Raw genomic sequence first — 18015 nt, 5'->3', positions numbered from 1 at the left:
ATATATATATATATACTTATTAAAATATTATTCTTAAAATGCATTAAATATGGTAAGGAAGATGATATTGTAAAACTACCTGAAATATTGTGTGTTCCAGGAATCTATAACAATTGAGTGGGAGTCCAAATTTATTAGCTACTAAAAACATATATTTAGGGAATGAACTGAGCCTTAGCTGATAGGAAATTAGTAAGATAAAACATGAAAGGTAGAGAGGAGTTTTAACTAGCCTGACTCAAATATCTGAGCTCTGATTGCTGTCATATTGTCCCACAGATGTGACTATATATGGAAGGTGATACGCAAAAACATAATGTCCACTGTCATCTAAAATAGTGGTGATATACCATGATACTTTACTGACTAAACAATGGATAACAGTCATTTGAGAAATGTGGTAAAATCTTATCTAGCTAGAGATTTATGAATTTATTTTGAAAGCAGTCACTGCTGTGTTCACAGAGTAGATTTGACCCTAAACTACAAGCATTTAAAATGTTTTCTATTAAATGCTCAGCATGTTCACAGAAGTTTTATTTTTTCTAAATATCCATTGGTCCAAGGGATGTAAGAAATACAGTCCTTGGATCAGAACTGCTAGATACAAATTTTCTCCAGTATTTAAGCACTTACCTAATGATCATTCATTTGATGCCTTGTTTTTCAAGCTAACAGATTTTGGGTTGAATCTGCATTCCTCAAGTATAGTGAGTTCTCTTGGTGCACAGTTTGCCTCCTGTTGAAAGCCGCTTCGTTTAAACTGACATACATGTTAATTCTACATGCTGGTGATAAATCTCATTCCATATCTTTCCATTTTTATGCATCTGAATCATTGATTTCCATTTCCTGTGGGATGCTTCATGAGTTGCCTATAAGTCTTCATGGTGTTCATGACGTTGCCTATGAAGCTGAAGGCAAAACGCTGGACAAGGGCAGATGGAGACATTTTGAATTGCCTGATAAAGGTTTTTCCCATTTGACACAATGATTTCACAAAGTGAATTTTAATATGGAAAAGTTAGAGTATCTAGTATGAAAGAAAGAAGATAAGAATAAAATGAGTAATGTAGTCAAAGTCTTAAATAAATTAGCATCTGATCTCAATGAAAATACTACTCAAACCCAGCCTAAACTAACAATTTAACACATGAGAGATGGGAGCATCAACCTATATATCCATCAGTTATCTTCTTATTACTATGGAGGGATGCCTACCACATTGGAGGTTTGAGTTGTAGGATGCCTATAAAATGTATTATTATTTTCCTTTTTTTTTTTTTTTTTTGTAAAAATGGTAACTGTCTTAGTCAGGGTTTCTAATCCTGCACAAACATCATGATCAAGAAGCAAGTTGGGGAGGAAAGGATTTATTCAGCTTACACTTTCACATTGCTGTTCATCCAAAGGAATTCAGGACAGGAACTCATACAGAGTAGGAAACTGGAGGTCAGAGCTGATGCTGAGGCCATGGAGGGGTGCTTCTTACTGGCTTGCTTCCCCTGGCTTGCTCAGCTTGCTCTCTTATAGAACCCAGGACTACCAGCCCAGGGATGGTCCAACTCACAAGGGGCCCTCCACACTTGATCATTAATTGAGAAAATGCCTTACCCCTGAATCTCGTGGAGGCATTTCCTCAAGGGAGGCTCCTTTCTCTGTGATAATTCCAGCTTGTGTCAAGTTGACACACAAAACCAGCTAGTACAGTAATTATCAGGGAAAAAAATCTCAGCTATAATGTACAAGTAAAAACCATAGAGCTTTTTACTCATGCCATAATGTAAATTTCTGAATAGTTTTCAATAAACAATTATCCAACATATGCATTTATTTGTTGTACTAAAGCATCATTTAGATAGATGGATACAGGTAGACTGATAGACACACACACACTTTAACTGATGCATAAGTATATTACTGGAACATGGGAATGTTGTTTCATTCAGGTATTTGGTCTGAAATTGTTATTTAGTCTACGAGAGGGGGCAAATAAACTGTGCTCGTGTCTGTAGAAATGAGATAGCAACCATTGAGACAAGCCATTCATTGGTTTGTTACAGATGGAAAGTCACTATTTAACTTTCTGACATTGTCACAGTGAAAGCACTAATCAAGAGTGTCCTGGGATTGGGAGGTTTTTCCTTCAGTGAGTGAGGAGGGTATGAGTACAGAGCCCTTAGGATGGGAACTTAGACTCTTTTAAAGAGAAATACATACAGTCAAGTGAGGTCACAATGAGAAAACTGAAAACCTCTGGCAAGGAATAAAACCCTTATCAGGCAACTTGACCAAGTGGAGTGGGGGTTCGTTTTTAAACCACTTACCCTGCAGTAATTTGTTCCAGCTCCACAAACTGGGAGAGGCATAGCCAATAGTGTGCTTGACGTTTATCTAAAGTTATTTCACATATAGAAATTCCATCAAGTTCTTCATAGTGGTTTTCTGCCCAAACTGTTGGTGATAAAATATTTCATTGCATCTCTCCAAATGGAGGTTTTCAATTATGCCTCCGGATACATAAGGCCTTTCAGACCCTAAGAGTAGGACAATTCTATAGATGATAATATCTCAGGAAACATTTCTGCTCCTTATTGTTCCTTATAACTCATTTCAGAAAGCTTGTCCTAAGCAAAAACACCAGCAATACAAAGTAGAACTGTGTGAGGGTGTAAACCTCATTACATTAATTAGAAATAATTAAGATAAGGATAATGACTACTTGTACTAATCAGATAATTATTATAATATCCCTCAATTGGATTTTGTCTAGAAATATATCTTTTCTTTTAATAAAAGTCTTTGGTAATATATATTTTCCTTTTAATTTTTAGAAGACTTCAGTTATCTAAACCAGTTTAATTGCATTGACATTTCTATTAGAAAAAGTTGGAGCATTTTAATCTTTCACACAGATATTAACATGCAAGGGGAGGTTTGGAGGGAGGAAGGAGGGGGAAGAAATTGTTATAATTAAAATACAATTTCAAAGATAAACAAAAAGGAAAACTACATATTTGCTCAAATTGCTTCTTCAAAATGCATATTACTGTACCTGCCTGGTTTGATATAATTCCATTCAGTGGGATCATTTCAAAATTGTTTGATGCAAATGTTTAACCCACATCAGAAATGTTCAAATATAAAGGATGACAATATCTGCTTACGTTTCACACTGTATATACTTTCTCACTAGGATTCAGCATGGCTGTCTGTAATTTATTGACTTTACACCCAAGCTGGAATCATTTTTGTGTGGAAAACACTTTAATTTTTTAGAAATTTTTAATAAATTTATTTATTTATTCACTTTACATCCAGATTGCAGTCCCCCCTCCTCCCAGTCCTACCCTCACAAACTCCTTCCCCAACTTGGGGGTCAAGTACATGATAAAAAAGACCTACAGAGCCAATTATCCAGTGTCAATGGGTTCTTGTAACACTTTAATTTTAACAATAATTTGAAACAACTATTAATAAGGTTATCACTGTCATTAAAATAACTGATTCCTAATCTGCACTTTTATGTAACTATCATACAGTAAAATAATTTTCTTTATGGTGACCATTACTTACAACTGAAAATCAGACCAGTAGTAAGCATTCTGTGCGTGTTTTTCCTGTGCATATCAAATATTTCTCAATATCATTCAATTCACTATATTTTGTTAACAGATAATTATTCAAAAGAAAAGTCTTTTCATCACTATTATTTTACATAGTAGTTTAGGAATTACATTGTTCACACTCAGAAAACAGGAACTTTTAGAGCATGAAAATTATTTAAAATTAACATTAAGTTCATTTTTATTTTTTATAACAAAACATGCACACAGGGGCTTTTAAAACTGCCATACCTGAGGATCCATCCCATAATCAGCCTCCAAACGTGAACACTATTGCATACACTAGGAAGATTTTGCTGAAAGGACCCTGATATAGCTGTCTTTTGTGAGTCTATGCCGGGGCCTGGCAAACACAGAAGTGGATGCTCACAGTCAGCTATTGAATGGGTCACAGGGCCCCCAATGGAGGAGCTTGAGAAAGTACCCAAGGAGCTAAAGGGGTCTGCAACCCTATAGGTGGAACAACAATATGAACTAACCAGTATCTCCCAGAGCTTGTGTCTCTAGCTGCATATGTATCAGAAGATGGCCTAGTCGGCCATCAGTGGAAAGAGAGGCCCATTGGTCTTGCAAACTTTTTATGCCTCAGTACAGGGGAACGCCAGGGCCAAGAAGTGGGAGTGGGTGGGTAGGGGAGTGGCAGGGGGAGGGTATGGGGGACTTTTGGGATAGCACTGGAGATGTAAATGAAGAAAATACCTAATTAAAATAAAATAAAATAAAAATTTAAAAAGAATTTGTGCATACAAAAGAAAATCAAGAAACTTTCAAAATAAATACAGTAAGATTTTTTTTCTTACTTTTTTTTTTAATAGTCCAGTTTATAACCTCCTCCTGGTCTGCCCTCCCACAGTTCCTCATCTCATCCCTCCCCCAACCCCCCCAACCCTCTACTGCTGTTGCATCTTCAAGAGAATTATGTCCTGCCACCCCCTGCCAGGACATCCTACTCCCTGGGGCCTCAGGTCTCTCTTTCAAGGGTTAGGTGCATCTTCTCTCACTGAGTCCAGACCACAGTCCTCTGCTGTATATGTGTTGGGGGCTTCATATCAGCTAGTGTATGCTGCCTGGTTGGTGGCTCAGTGTCTGAGAGATCTGGGGATGGGGGGAACAGTTTAGTTGATCCTGCTGGTCTCCCTATGGGGTTGGCCCCCTAAACCTCCAGCTATTTCCAGTCTTTCCCTAATTCACCCTTAGGAGTCCCTACTTCAGTTTTTGGTTGGGTCAGTATAAACTAAAGCTAATTTATATTGATGATGATTATAAGATGTACTTGATGCCTGTCCAGGTAGATGCAGAAGTCTAGATATGCTCAATGTATGAGCTAGTGTGCATACAAATATATTCTAATTTTGTCTGCAGTGTGGACATATCAAAAATAATAATGATTAAATATACAGAGTACATGTATTATGTAAGCAAATATTGCCCTCCGATTTAAAAGTATTTCAAAAACGTTTCATACATAGTAATAGACCCTGACTGCTACACTAGAAAATAGAAACTTTTAGGAAAATGGCACTTTTCTGACTGTTGATATATGTTAATTCACTGCATCCTGATGAAAATCCAGTAAACTTAATGGTGTGTGTGTGTGTAAAATCTGTGTGAGAGGAAGTGGATTTTCCAATGTGTTCTCTCAGAGTGAATGTCCACATTCTGGTGTCTGAACACTCAGTCCTCTTTATCAGCTGTCTTACTGTCCTATTTATTCTTCTTTGACATGACAGCTCGGAGCAATTCACTGAAGAAAGACACTAGAGAAGTATAATTTTGAGGCAATGTTTTGAATTGCCCTTCACAAACCTTAGCTGTAAGAATTTGTAACTATCAGTTCAGAACTGGCTTTCCTTACTAAATTATAATGGGAAGCTACATTTTCTATGGGAGTACGCCAAGTCAGGTCTGTGTGTATTACTTCAGCTACAAAGGCCATACGAATCAAACCAAGCTAATGTCCATCTAAAAGGGCTCACTTCTGAAAATGTAAGCTGGGGAATTTCACGTAAATTTTCTTTTCCTAATTGACTTAATTTTCACCTTGTAATTACTTTGGTAAAGGCTGAAATACTACACAGTAGACAGTTCATGAGGGATCAGTGCTAAGGGAATGCAAGAAGCAGAGAATCAGGGAAGTTTGGTGAGGGCAAGCCATACACATTTATTTTTTCTAGTGCTAAATAAGGGCAATGCTAAGGGTGACTCTGTATACACCGACCGTGGAACAAACACGCGAGAATGTGAAGTGAGTCATGTTCCTTAGAATGTGAAGTGAGTCACGATCCTTTATTTTTTATTTAAATGCTTTGAAGAATCTCAGAGTAAGTATTGTATTTACATCATTTCCAACATCCCACATTCCAATTCCTCCTGTGTCCTCACCATATTCATAGTTTCCTTTTAATTATCAGTGTTTTACACACCACACACACACACACACACGTATCCTACTGAGTGCATTTAGTATTGCCTATAAGTACATGTATTTAAGGCTGACTACTGGGATTGGCTAATCTGTCAGGTCAGGGGGCTGGGGGTTGGGGGCTGCATTTTCCTTTTTTCTCAGAAACCATTGATTTTTCTGTAGGTCTTTATGTAAGGATGGAGTCTTGTGACATCTCCCCAACCCATGCTGCCATGTCTCCAGGTATTGTTGTTGTGTAGTTCTTATTTGGGTAACCTTTATGTTGCTATTTCATGGACACAGCTTTCCTTCATTTATAGGAGACAGTATCCCAACCCTTTTTTGTAACATCCTCTGAGATTGTGGGACTTGTACTATAGATGTTTCAACTGGGGGTGGGTGACCGGCTGTCAGTTTTTCTCTGAATTTTCATTAGTTCTGGGTTCCCCCATGGTGCAGTAATGATACTATTACTTACAGTCAACTAACTGCTGTCTAATAGAACTTAAAGCCCACTCAATAGGAGGGAATCAATGCCTGATTCTCTAAGTTGGCAAACACCAATGGCTGGAGAGGCAATGGACCAAAATGGAGAATCTGCAATCCAAGGCTATCACTTTGCTAAACCAACACAATTTTTTTTCTTTTCACAATTTAGTTTTTATTCACATTTCATCCCAGTCACAGCCCCACTGCCTCCTCTACTCCCAGGCCTGCCCTTAGAAATCTCTCCTCTCTACAGAGACAAAGTGTGGAGCTAAAGAAAGGAGTCAAGGAGCCCAAGGGGTTTGCAGCCCCATAGGAGGAACAACAATATGGACCAACCAGTACCCGCAGAGCTCCCAGGGACTAAATCACCAACCAAAGACTCCATGGTGGGACTCATGGCTCCAGCCGCATATGTAGCAGAGGATGGCCTTGTGGGTCATCAATGGGAGGAGAGGCCCTTGGTCCTGTGAAGGCCCTATGCCCCAGTGTAGGGGAGTTCCAGGACAGAGAAACAGGAGTGGGTGGGTTGGTGAGCAAGGGGAGGGGGTGGGATAGGGGGTTTCAGAGGGGAAATGAGGAAAAGGAATAAGATTTGAAATGTAAATAAAGAAAATATCTAATATAAAAATAAAAATACTCTCCTCTCATTAACCTCTCTCCTTATGTATTCTTATATCCACTGATAAATGTAGCTTCTATGCCTCACCAAAGAAAGTTCTTTTGCATTATATGAGGACTATTACAGAAGTCACAGCTGGTCAAGTGCAGAGAAGATGTTCTTTCACTGAAAAAGTTCTGAGACCAAAAGATGTTCTGGTCACAGTCACTTAGATGAGAGAATCTTTGAATGGAGACTTAGGGAGGTAAATACTTTAGTCACTGTAATCTTAAACCACTAAACCTACCACACAAAGATCTCCAGTTTTACCAGAAACATTATTGCCTACAGAAATCTCCTATACTTTGAAATATCTAATTTTAGTGTGGTTATATTATTGGAGTTAATGGATTCCATGTAAACCCTCCATGAGCCTTCATCTTTCATATATAACCTGATTGCAAATTGCTCTGTACCACACATTATCTCACTCACGTGTGAAGTGCATACGTGTGTGTGTGTGTGCGCGCTCGCACACATGTATCTACATCTGCTGTATTACTTTACCTCAATTCCTTAAAGCATCTGGAAAAGTTTCAAGATAATAGCCTATAATCAATTGGTTCTAAGGTTTTTAGCATTAAAACCATGGTGGCTTTCACTATTTTAATATTTATTTATTCTAGAAATATCATGCTTACTAACCTGATCTGAATTTATTTTAAATTCATAATGGATTTCATAGATGCAAGAAAAGTGTGCATGCATTATCTTTCGTGGGCCAGGTGGCAGTCGAGAGAAACAGGTCAAAGTTCATTTTAACCTCATTCATAAATCAGCCAGCACTGGTTCTAAGAACATGCTGGGTTAGCAAAGGTCACACAGATAATAAGGGGTAAGCACCAGACGTTTGCTAAGGTCATCAGACCCCATATATACTCAATAGAGTTTTGTCATAGACCCAAACAAGTTTAAAATATTGCAAAATAAGATTAATGATATGAACATTAGCAGCAACGTTATTGTTCTTAAAATAATGAGCTCTACAATTCTGTTAATTTAATTACAGTCATGCCCCTAAATATAAATGGTTTTAGAGCTGCATTATCTAGCACTTAGCAGTAAAAATCACATATGAATGGCTGTAAATCGACAGTACTATCACAACATGAAGTTATAGCATTAGGAAGAGTTTAAATTTTGCATCACAGGAATTGCCTGGACTGCTCTTTGGAGAAATGAAAGATTCATTCTAATATTTTCTCAGAAGTGACTGGAATTCTAATGTGACAACTTTCAAAACTTAATATTAAGTGTTAAATTAATTATTTGAAGGAATGAAAACTCAAGGAGGATGTGAATTTATGGAGTGGATGAAAATTAAAAGATAATTTGGGCTCTTGTATAAAATTAGAAGCTAGCTCTCTGCCATATCTTGAGTTATATTAATATACACAGGAACTCTCACCTCCCTAGTGGTTCATGAATGCATCTCTTATATGCCATAACCTGTGCTTGTGGTGTCTGAATGTGAAATGACCCAAACAGGCTCATGGGGTTACATGCTTAATGTGAAGCTTGTGCTGAGAACTGTGGACATTTTAGAAAGTGGAAACGTGCTGGAGAATGTGAATCTATCTATCTATCTATCTATCTATCTATCTATCTATCTATCTATCTATATTGATTTGAGAAAGTGAATCATATATATATACATATATATGTATATATATGTGTGTGTGCATGCATGTATGTATATATATATATATGTGTATGTGTGTGTATGTATGTATATTATATGTGTATATATATTGAAATATTAATTCAGCAGTAACAAAAAAGATGCCTGACCTATTTATATAGGGCAAGAAGCCAATCATAAGAGAAAACATGGTATAGGACACTTTATTTATATGAAATTTCATGGATGTGGAGAGCTGATAATAAATCAATTACATCAAGGCAGGTTTGAAAGATATACTTAAGAATACAGTATTTCTTTGGAGGATGATGAAAATATTTGACAATTAGATGATGATAAGAGCTTCTAAATTGTTGAATTATATGCTTTCATATATATTTGAATGCTTAGGCTCATCTACCGAAACCTGGGAACTTCCTACTTGGAAAGAGGGGAACAGAAAGAGGGGAACATGGGGGTCATGGCATTCAGAATTAAGAGACATTGTCAAAACTACACATGTCCTTTTTGGAAAGGCAAAATTCCTAATTATAATGCCACTTATGTAGCCTTAACATATCCAAATCAATGTAACTTATCTAGTTTTTAAAAATTTCTTATTGTGTTGTTTTGTTTGAGACAGGGTCTCCCTTCATAGTCCTGTCCTGGAATTGGGTACATAAAGGAATGCCTGTTTTAAAAATTGTTTTTTTTTTTAATGTATATGTTGATCACATTCTTTCCCATGCCACAAATTCTCCTAGATCCTATCTACCCAACTTCATTATTACCCCCTCTAAAAAAAAAAATCTCAAAATAAATTAAAAACTAACCAATAGAATAATAACAGATTTTATAATGATATTTATAACTTACAAATGAAGCAAAATTGGCTTAACACTTAAGGTCCAATAGGCAAAAGGAAGATTGTAATTTTTGTGATTATATTTTTTATTGAGAATAATCTATTAGTGAACATGTAGTTTCATTGTGTCTACAGGAAAATGGGTAAGGAGTACCACACACAAATATAGGTGGGCTCTTAATATAACAAGTCTTTGGAAGTCCATGACACCGAAAGAAATTACAGTCACCCTTACCTTTATGGCCATAGTTTACCTGATTTCAGTGACTGATTACACTGACGCAGTTGCCTGAAAGATATCTGTGAATAGGGATTTATTTCTGGGCCACCAAAATGGATCAGCAGATAAAGGTGCTTGCAGCCAAGTCCTTATGACCTGAGTTCAAATGCCAGAGATCCATAGAGTGGAAGGAAAGAACCAACTCTTGCATGCTGTCCATTTGCCTTGAAAAGGGAATCTTGGCATGCCAATGCCCCCACTAGATACATAAAAGTGCGATAAATATTTTAAAAGGTATTCATTTTGCTCCTTGTCAGCTAAGATACTTTAATGAGAATTAATAAAATATTACTTTACTCCTTTTTTTAAATGACTCTATAGATATGATGAATAGGTTTGGCTCCTTTAGTGTGATGATGATGTAATTATCCAGTATTAAGAAAACTTACACAGGTAAACATAATAATTAGGAATTTGGCTTAAAATTCTTCATGTTCTTTGTGCAAACTTTATTTAGATTTTTGCATATAAAGATACAATTGACAAATCATGAATATATTTAGATTGTGCACGCTCAGGCTTTGGCATTCCTATGCTCTCACAGTGATCAGCATAAACAATCAAGCTAATTAACATTTCTATCACCTGAAATGGGTACCACTTAAATTCTCATGTGTATAAGCAAATATTATACTACCTTATAATTTTCATTTTAATTGAGGTTTAATTAGATGGTTTTGATTCTGTGATGTGCTACCTATAGAAATTTTAGGTTAGGAAAATTGTTGGGTTTTTGATACTATGGTATTCACTCATTTGTTTGTTTGAGGATTTGGCTAAACTTCCCAGCAAGTGCCATCTCATTATAAATTAGATGGAGATTGTTCACTGTGCTCAGTGACACTAGATGATGAGATCTCAAAAAAGGTGGGAGGGGTGGTTTAACAAACACAAAAATCAGTTGGTTCTAATTCTTAATTTACTAAAAAAAAGGCTAATTAAGTATGTTAAGGTGGGCCCTTGTGAGTGTACTATGTACAGACCTGCATTTTGTCCTTTTTTTTAAAATATTCTATGCAAGCATGCAAATTGTGCAATAAGGATTTTGATTTCAGAGTTCTACTTATGTTTTGGTGATGTATCCAGAAAAGTACAAAATATTGTATCCAGTTCTAATAGTTTCACCTTCTATTACAAAACTGAATTATATAATTTTTTAAAAATTGCCATTTCTTTTATAATTGAAAATACTTTTTTTTTTCTATCAGGATATTCTAATCATGGTTTCCCTCCTCCAATTCCTCCCATATCTACTGCACTTCCCCACCCATCCAACTCCAGGTCTTCTTTCTCTCTTTACTTAGAAAGCAAACAGGTAAATTAAAACAACAACAACAACAACAACAACAACAACAAAGATTAAAAGCATGCTATCTGAAGGCTTGGCAGGCTCAGGGATTGGAGATGGGGGTAGGTAGAGGGAGGGGGTGGAGGGAAGGGGACAAAGAGTAGATTATGGCCTGACAGAGGACTGGGAACACAGCTGCCCAGGATGGGACTGGTGATGTAATGTTCACATAATGGGAACTGCACATGTCTAGAAGCAACAGGTGGGCAGGTGCCGAGAAAGTGCCTCTGAAGAAGCAGAGGTGGGTAAATCAGCACACTGCCGCAGCGAAGAAGAAAAAGTACCACATTGTGTGTTCTGTGCTCGGAGAATTCAGCTGTGAGGATACAGGGAAGGAAGCGGGCCAGGCCTGGGAGAAGAAAAGACTCATTGGGGAGATGGCATGTAATCTGAAAGAAGAAACAATGTAACTCAGTCACTGGGAGGACTGAGGTCAAGGTGAAGAGGGAGGTGGGAAGAGCATGGCCTGGCCACGATTTTTGCAGAGAGGAGCTCTCTTCACCAGCTTCAGCCATCACCACATTGCTGTGTTCCTGCTCACGTTCTTCAGCTATTCATTGCTCCATGCGTCAAGAAAAACGTTTAGCAATGTGAAAGTCAGTATCTCTAAGCAGTGGACCCCAAATGCTTTTAACACATCATTTGACCTGCCTGCAGAGATCTGGAGCAGCAACCATCTATTTCCCAGCACAGAGGAAGCCACTCTTTTTCTTGGAACACTAGAGACTGTTTTTCTGTTCTCCTATGCTGTGGGCCTCTTCATCAGCGGCATCATCCTCTTCATCAGCGGCATCATAGGGGATCGGCTGAACTTGCGATGGGTTCTGTCTTTTGGCATGTGCTCTTCTGCATTCGTGGTGTTTGTCTTTGGTACTCTTATGGAATGGCTGCACTTCTACAACAAGTGGTTCTACTGCGGTCTGTGGATTGTGAACGGCCTGCTGCAGTCCACTGGCTGACCCTGTGTGGTTGCTGTGATGGGCAACTGGTTTGGGAAAGCTGGCCGAGGAGTTGTCTTTGGTCTCTGGAGTGCCTGTGCTTCGCTGGGCAATATTTTGGGAGCATTCCTGGCTTCATCGGTTCTCCAGTATGGTTATGAGTACGCCTTTCTGGTGACCGCATCTGTGCAGTTTGCTGGTGGGATCGTCATCTTCTTTGGACTTCTAGTGTCACCAGAAGAAATTGGCCTCCCAAGTATCGAGGCAGAGGAAAGCTCGGAAGAAGATTCACAGAGGCCACTCATCGATGGTGCTGAAAATGAAGATGACTATGAACCTAACTATTCGATCCAGGAGGACAGGGCTGTCGTCCAAGTGAAGGCCATAAGCTTTCATCAGGCTTGCTGCCTTCCTGGGGTCATCCCGTACTCACTGGCCTACGCCTGCCTGAAGCTAGTGAACTACTCCTTCTTCTTCTGGCTGCCCTTTTATCTGAGTAACAACTTCCGGTGGAAGGAAGCCGAAGCTGACAAGCTGTCCATTTGGTACGATGTCGGAGGTATCATAGGTGGGACTCTGCAAGGCTTCATCTCTGATGTACTGCAGAAGAGAGCACCTGTGCTGGCCCTCAGCCTCTTCCTGGCCGTTGGGTCCCTTGTTAGGTATAGTCGCTCTCCAAACAATAAGTCCATCAATGCGCTTCTGATGACCATTACAGGGGTTTTTTTATCGTTAGGCCATCCAATATGGTTAGCTCTGCTATTTCCGCAGAGTTGGGTAGCCAAGAGCTGATCCAAGGGAGCAGCGAGGCTCTGACGACTGTCACGGGGATCATCGATGGAACAGGGAGTATTGGTGCTGCTGTGGGCCAGTATCTGGTGTCTTTGATCCAGGACAACTTAGGATGGATGTGGGTTTTCTACTTTTTTATTCTCATGACAAGTTGTACAATTCTGTTTATCTCGCCGTTAATAGTGAGGGAAGTATTCTCTCTTGTGCAAAGGAGACAAGCTCACTCACTTAATGAATGACGGGTTCCCACAGGAGAGGACGGATTGGGAAGCTTATGAGGGCCCCTAGGCCTTCAGTTCACTCGTGTGGAGTTCTCTAAACACTAATGGAGCCTTGTCTTGTCAGGCATCCTACAACACTGCCAGCTACCCCAGACACAGGCAAGGAAGGGGCGAATTATTTTTGTACACTACAGCAGTTCCTGGAGACTTTTCTTACATTTGTGAATGTACTGAAAGGAAAATGAACCTGCCAGCATCTTTGTTGGGCTTGTCAGCTTATCCCTCTAACATTAAATACCGGTTTTGGTCCTGGACCCTTGTTCATCAGCCTTAATCAAGAGCTAAGTGATCAGGAGGCAGAATCATGTTGTATTGATGAGAAGACTGGGACGGAGCTCTGATACCACATTTGCAGAGAGTGGATCACCATTAAGGCATCAGAGCCGCGCTGAGTCCAGATGATGCTACAGGCCTGCCGTGGACGAAACGCACCTTTACCAAGGTGGAAAGATCACACTGTGCGATGGCTGGGTCACTCTGTGGCTTCTGGAAGTTCTCGTCCTCTCTAGAATGGCTGTTGGCTTGTTCTCCTCCGACTTCACTCACATTTGACTGACTCCTGGGAGCAGTCTTCTGTTTGTGGATTATTAAGTTATTTCAGACATCCAGTATGGAGCTTTCAAACCCACGTTCACAGTCTGGGAACGACAAGACCCTCTGAGAAGCTGTTCTATGTAGCCTTACTGTTGGAAGATTGGTCTCTGTCGCAGCTGCAGCCAGGTTCCTGGAGTTCCCTCAGCAGAAGATGGACCACGCTTAGAGAAAAGACAAAGGCTCTTTGTCCTGGGAGTGTGAAGTGTATGTATTGAATCATGTTAGTGGATTGTTAGGGCCTGAGGCCTGCCCTTTAGAAGATTGTAGTGTGTATGTCTTCAAGACTATGAATTCTATAAGAATCAATACTTTAAGGTCATTCTGTGCATACATTTTAAATTATGTAAACTAGGAGGAAAATGTACAATTTTGAGGGATACCTAATTCACGTTGGGTTAGAAAATATTCTTCCACCTCTTGCTTTATGCTCCAAAGTATGTATTGATGAACTTGCAGGAATACTACAGATTTCTGAGCATTTTCCTGTTCAGTCACTGACATAAAGGGAAAACACAAAACATAGGGAGGTAGGGGAAACAAACCCCCGCTTTTGTAATAAAGTCCAGCGGTTGTTTGGTTACTTAGTCCCTGCTTAAGCTTGGCATTGCCTCTCACTTTCCCTTTCTGTGGTGCTGGGGTGGACTCTGGGTCCTGCACATGCCCAGTGTGTCTCCCAATGCCCTGCACTCCCAGCCCGGCCCCACAGTTAAGTACAGGGGTGCCTTGAGTTCCCCAGCACTTGTCACTGGAAGCAGACAGCCCACAGCCTTGCCAGGTGGAGCTGCTCCCCTGCCCTAGGTCCTGGGGGGCCTCATTTCCATTAGAGGGAGCACCCTCTCCCTCTGAGGCAGACTGCTCAGTGGTGCCTGCAGATGGAGCCTCTGTGGGCATGTGGCTCAGAGGCTCATCCTCATCAGTGGGTTGCGTCTTCATGTTCTGATTGCAGCCCATGCCTTCTTTTCCAGAAACGGAGCTGTAAACACGCAGAACAGGATGAAATGATGTTTTTCTCTCTGAATCTGAATACGTTCTCCATCTACTTCTGCCCACCTGGGAAGGAAGTGACTTTAACAAACGCCTAGGCATTTGCCTCATTTTATTATTAAATGTTTACCTGGAAGAAAGGGTCAGAGCTGGGGCGCTGGCTGAGTGGGTGAAGTGCTTGCTTTGAAAGCATGAATACCTGAGTTTGGATTCTCAGTTCCCATGTATACATCTGGATGCAGCGGCACACAATTCCAGTGCTCAGCTGAACTAGAGTGCTTAGGTTCAGGAGGAGAGCCTGTCTCAGAAGAGAGTGAGGGGCTGGAGAGGTGGCTCGGTGGCTTTAGAGTACTAGCTGCTCTCCCAGAGGACTCAGATTCAGTTCCCAGAACCCACATGACAGTCACAACCATCTGCATGCCTCCAGAGTCAAGAGATACAGCACCCCTTTCTGACCGTCACAGGTACTACATGCACACGGTACACTTTAATACTTAGGCAAAACACATATACACATGGATACTACTTAAAAGGGGAAGGGGGTGTGATAGAGGAAAATAGCCAGTGTTGACCCCTGGTCTCCATGTGATCATGTACCCACACACCTATGCACACGTGCTAACATATATTAAAAATAGCAGAAAAGGCCACAGTAATGGATTAAAATGGATTAAAAATTTAGGGAAAAATCATAGGAGGCTTTCACACACTGAAATAAAGAATGACTGGATGGGAAAAAAAAGCATGCTATCTTATATAACATTTGTCTTAAGACATATTTTTATGTTTTAAAACTTTTTTTTTTTTTTTTTTTTAGGTTTTTCGAGACAGGGTTTCTCTGTATAGCCCTGGCTGTCCTGGCACTCACTTTGTAGACCAGGCTGGCCTCGAACTCAGAAATCCGCCTGCCTCTGCCTCCCGAGTGCTGGGATTAAAGGCGTGCGCCACCACGCCCGGCTCGTTTTAAAACTTTTAAATTGTGTGTGTGTGTGTGTGTGTGTGTGTGTGTGTGTGCGTGCGCGCGTTTGTGTTATTTTGTGTCAACTCAACAAACCATATGTGGTTATCAATTTTCTCCTTCCATCTTCTGCAGCTGGAGTGTTGAGAATCGATCTCAGTTCTTCATGGATGCAGCATCTTTACCTACTGACCCACCTACCCAGTTTTGGTAGACATATTCTGCGTGAATGTTTGTAACAGTTTACTCCATAAGAGTTAGTTCTTTGAACAATATAAAATTGCTTCAATATATTTATTGTACAAATGGTGATATGCCCATAATGTGCAAAATAATATGCAATATACATAAAAAGACCTGCATTAAGATCTATGGAATTATGAAATAGAAAAAGACAATCTCTAAAAATGTGATCCATTTACAAAATATCTTTAGTATAGTAATTGTTTTAACTAGAAAATGGCTTAATGGTGACTGAGTTAAGTTGTGGCTAAGGCAAGAAAAGCACACTTATTGATATTATGTTATCATAGGACACAAAAAGAATCCTTGTGTTAATAGAAATAGTTAATATGATGATACCATAATTTAGGTTTCTAAGGTGTTACTTTAGGAAACTAAGTAAGGAATTTACAGGCATTTAAAATTATTTTACACAACATTTAAATCACTGCATATCATCAATAAATCTTTTAATATAAAAAGTATCTTAATTCACTATATATACATGCATGACATTGTCAAAAATCTAATAAATTAACAAAATTGCTAATTTATAATATTTCTATTTGACAGAGTGGAATTATTTTTTCTGGCAGATTATTATTATCTGTCAAATTTCCTAAATCTTATATTCAATTTTCATTATGCTTGTTCTGGGGTGGTTTCTTTTGGCTGTTTTTACTTACCATAAAATAATCTATGCAATTTCCAATAGAAAAGTTGGCACGTTTAGCAAAGTCCTGACAACTTTGCTGGCACTGACCTTGTGGACAGCTCTTAGTGTACACAGGATGCCTTTAACTTTTGTCAGTGACTCAGCTTTTCATTTCTGGCAGGAAGCTACCCATCTGAAGGAGCAGGTTAGAGCTGTTGATGATCAGCTGTTGGGCATCCAAGAATGAGAGGTCCTTAAACCCTGGACAATCTGGGGGGTGGGTTAGATGATCTTGGTAAGCAAACCTTGATTTGTTTTTGAATCTCACTGGATTCTGCTCTGATACAAAGTAGCCTTTCTCAGATGGAGACAGAAGTCCTCAGTCTTTCTCACATGGTAAGTGATCTGAAGCAAGTCAATGAAAGCATGACTTCCCAGGATCTGGGAAGCAGGACAAATGGGGTGGACTGAGAACTGTTCAGAATACACATGTCATCTGAATCATTCATTTTGAAACACGTTTTGTAATTTTTCTATCTAACTTACAACTCACTTAAATACTCTTACAGTTTTTCTATTTCTATCTTAATGTTCTGTTCAATGGTATCCACATTGGTCTTCCAATTCATCATATGTCTATTTCAAAAACACTTATTCTTTATTATTTAATCCATATATTTATTTAAAATATTAAATTTCTGGAGACAGTTTTCTGAATTGCTATTTTTTTATCTAATGCCTTTGCTTTCAAGGTATTTTCTTATGCAAATAATACTTAGACAATTGAAAAAATACATTGATGTGATTCTACCTTATCTGTTCTTCCTATAAATTATTTTTAACACAGCTTACACTCTGTAAGTGGGCATATACTCAGAAAGATCCCCAACTTAGTCATTGTACTCACACATTTGTGACATCACTCTGCTGGAGTGTATTCTCAGTGACGTGTGATCAGTGACTAAGTTTATGTTTACGTATTGGGATGAGATGTGCTAGCCAGAAAAATCCAGTTATCAAAGAAAGCTTTCAGTAACTGGTAGAAATATTTCAAAACAGCACTCAAAACAATGACTCTGGAGTAAATATTATTCTAAATCCTGTATTTCACTTTTGGTTTTTCCATAAGAATATTCTCCAAAGATTTATTTTATTTTCTAATTGTGTGTGTGTGTGTGTGTGTGTGTGTGTGTGTGTGTGTGTGTGTGTGTGTGTGATACCATCCTGTCATTCATGTTAAGAGCTACAGTTCCTGTTGGTTATTTACTTTTTATTCACTTCAGGGATGCACTACAACTCT

General features: G+C 39.1%; 1 pseudogene; it reads left to right on the top strand.

Annotated features, from left to right (window-relative positions):
* The first annotated feature begins 11710 nt into the window (after positions 1–11710).
* Positions 11711–14080, top strand: LOC110310961 (sugar phosphate exchanger 3 pseudogene; annotated as a pseudogene).
* The last annotated feature ends 3935 nt before the right edge of the window (positions 14081–18015 follow it).

The sequence above is a fragment of the Mus caroli genome, unplaced genomic scaffold (genome assembly GCF_978045245.1).
Source record: "Mus caroli unplaced genomic scaffold, Mus_caroli_1 scaffold_16, whole genome shotgun sequence".
Taxonomy (NCBI): domain Eukaryota; kingdom Metazoa; phylum Chordata; class Mammalia; order Rodentia; family Muridae; genus Mus; species Mus caroli.
The sequence above is the reverse complement of the archived record's forward strand: the minus strand, read 5'-3'. Positions and strand labels throughout refer to the sequence as shown.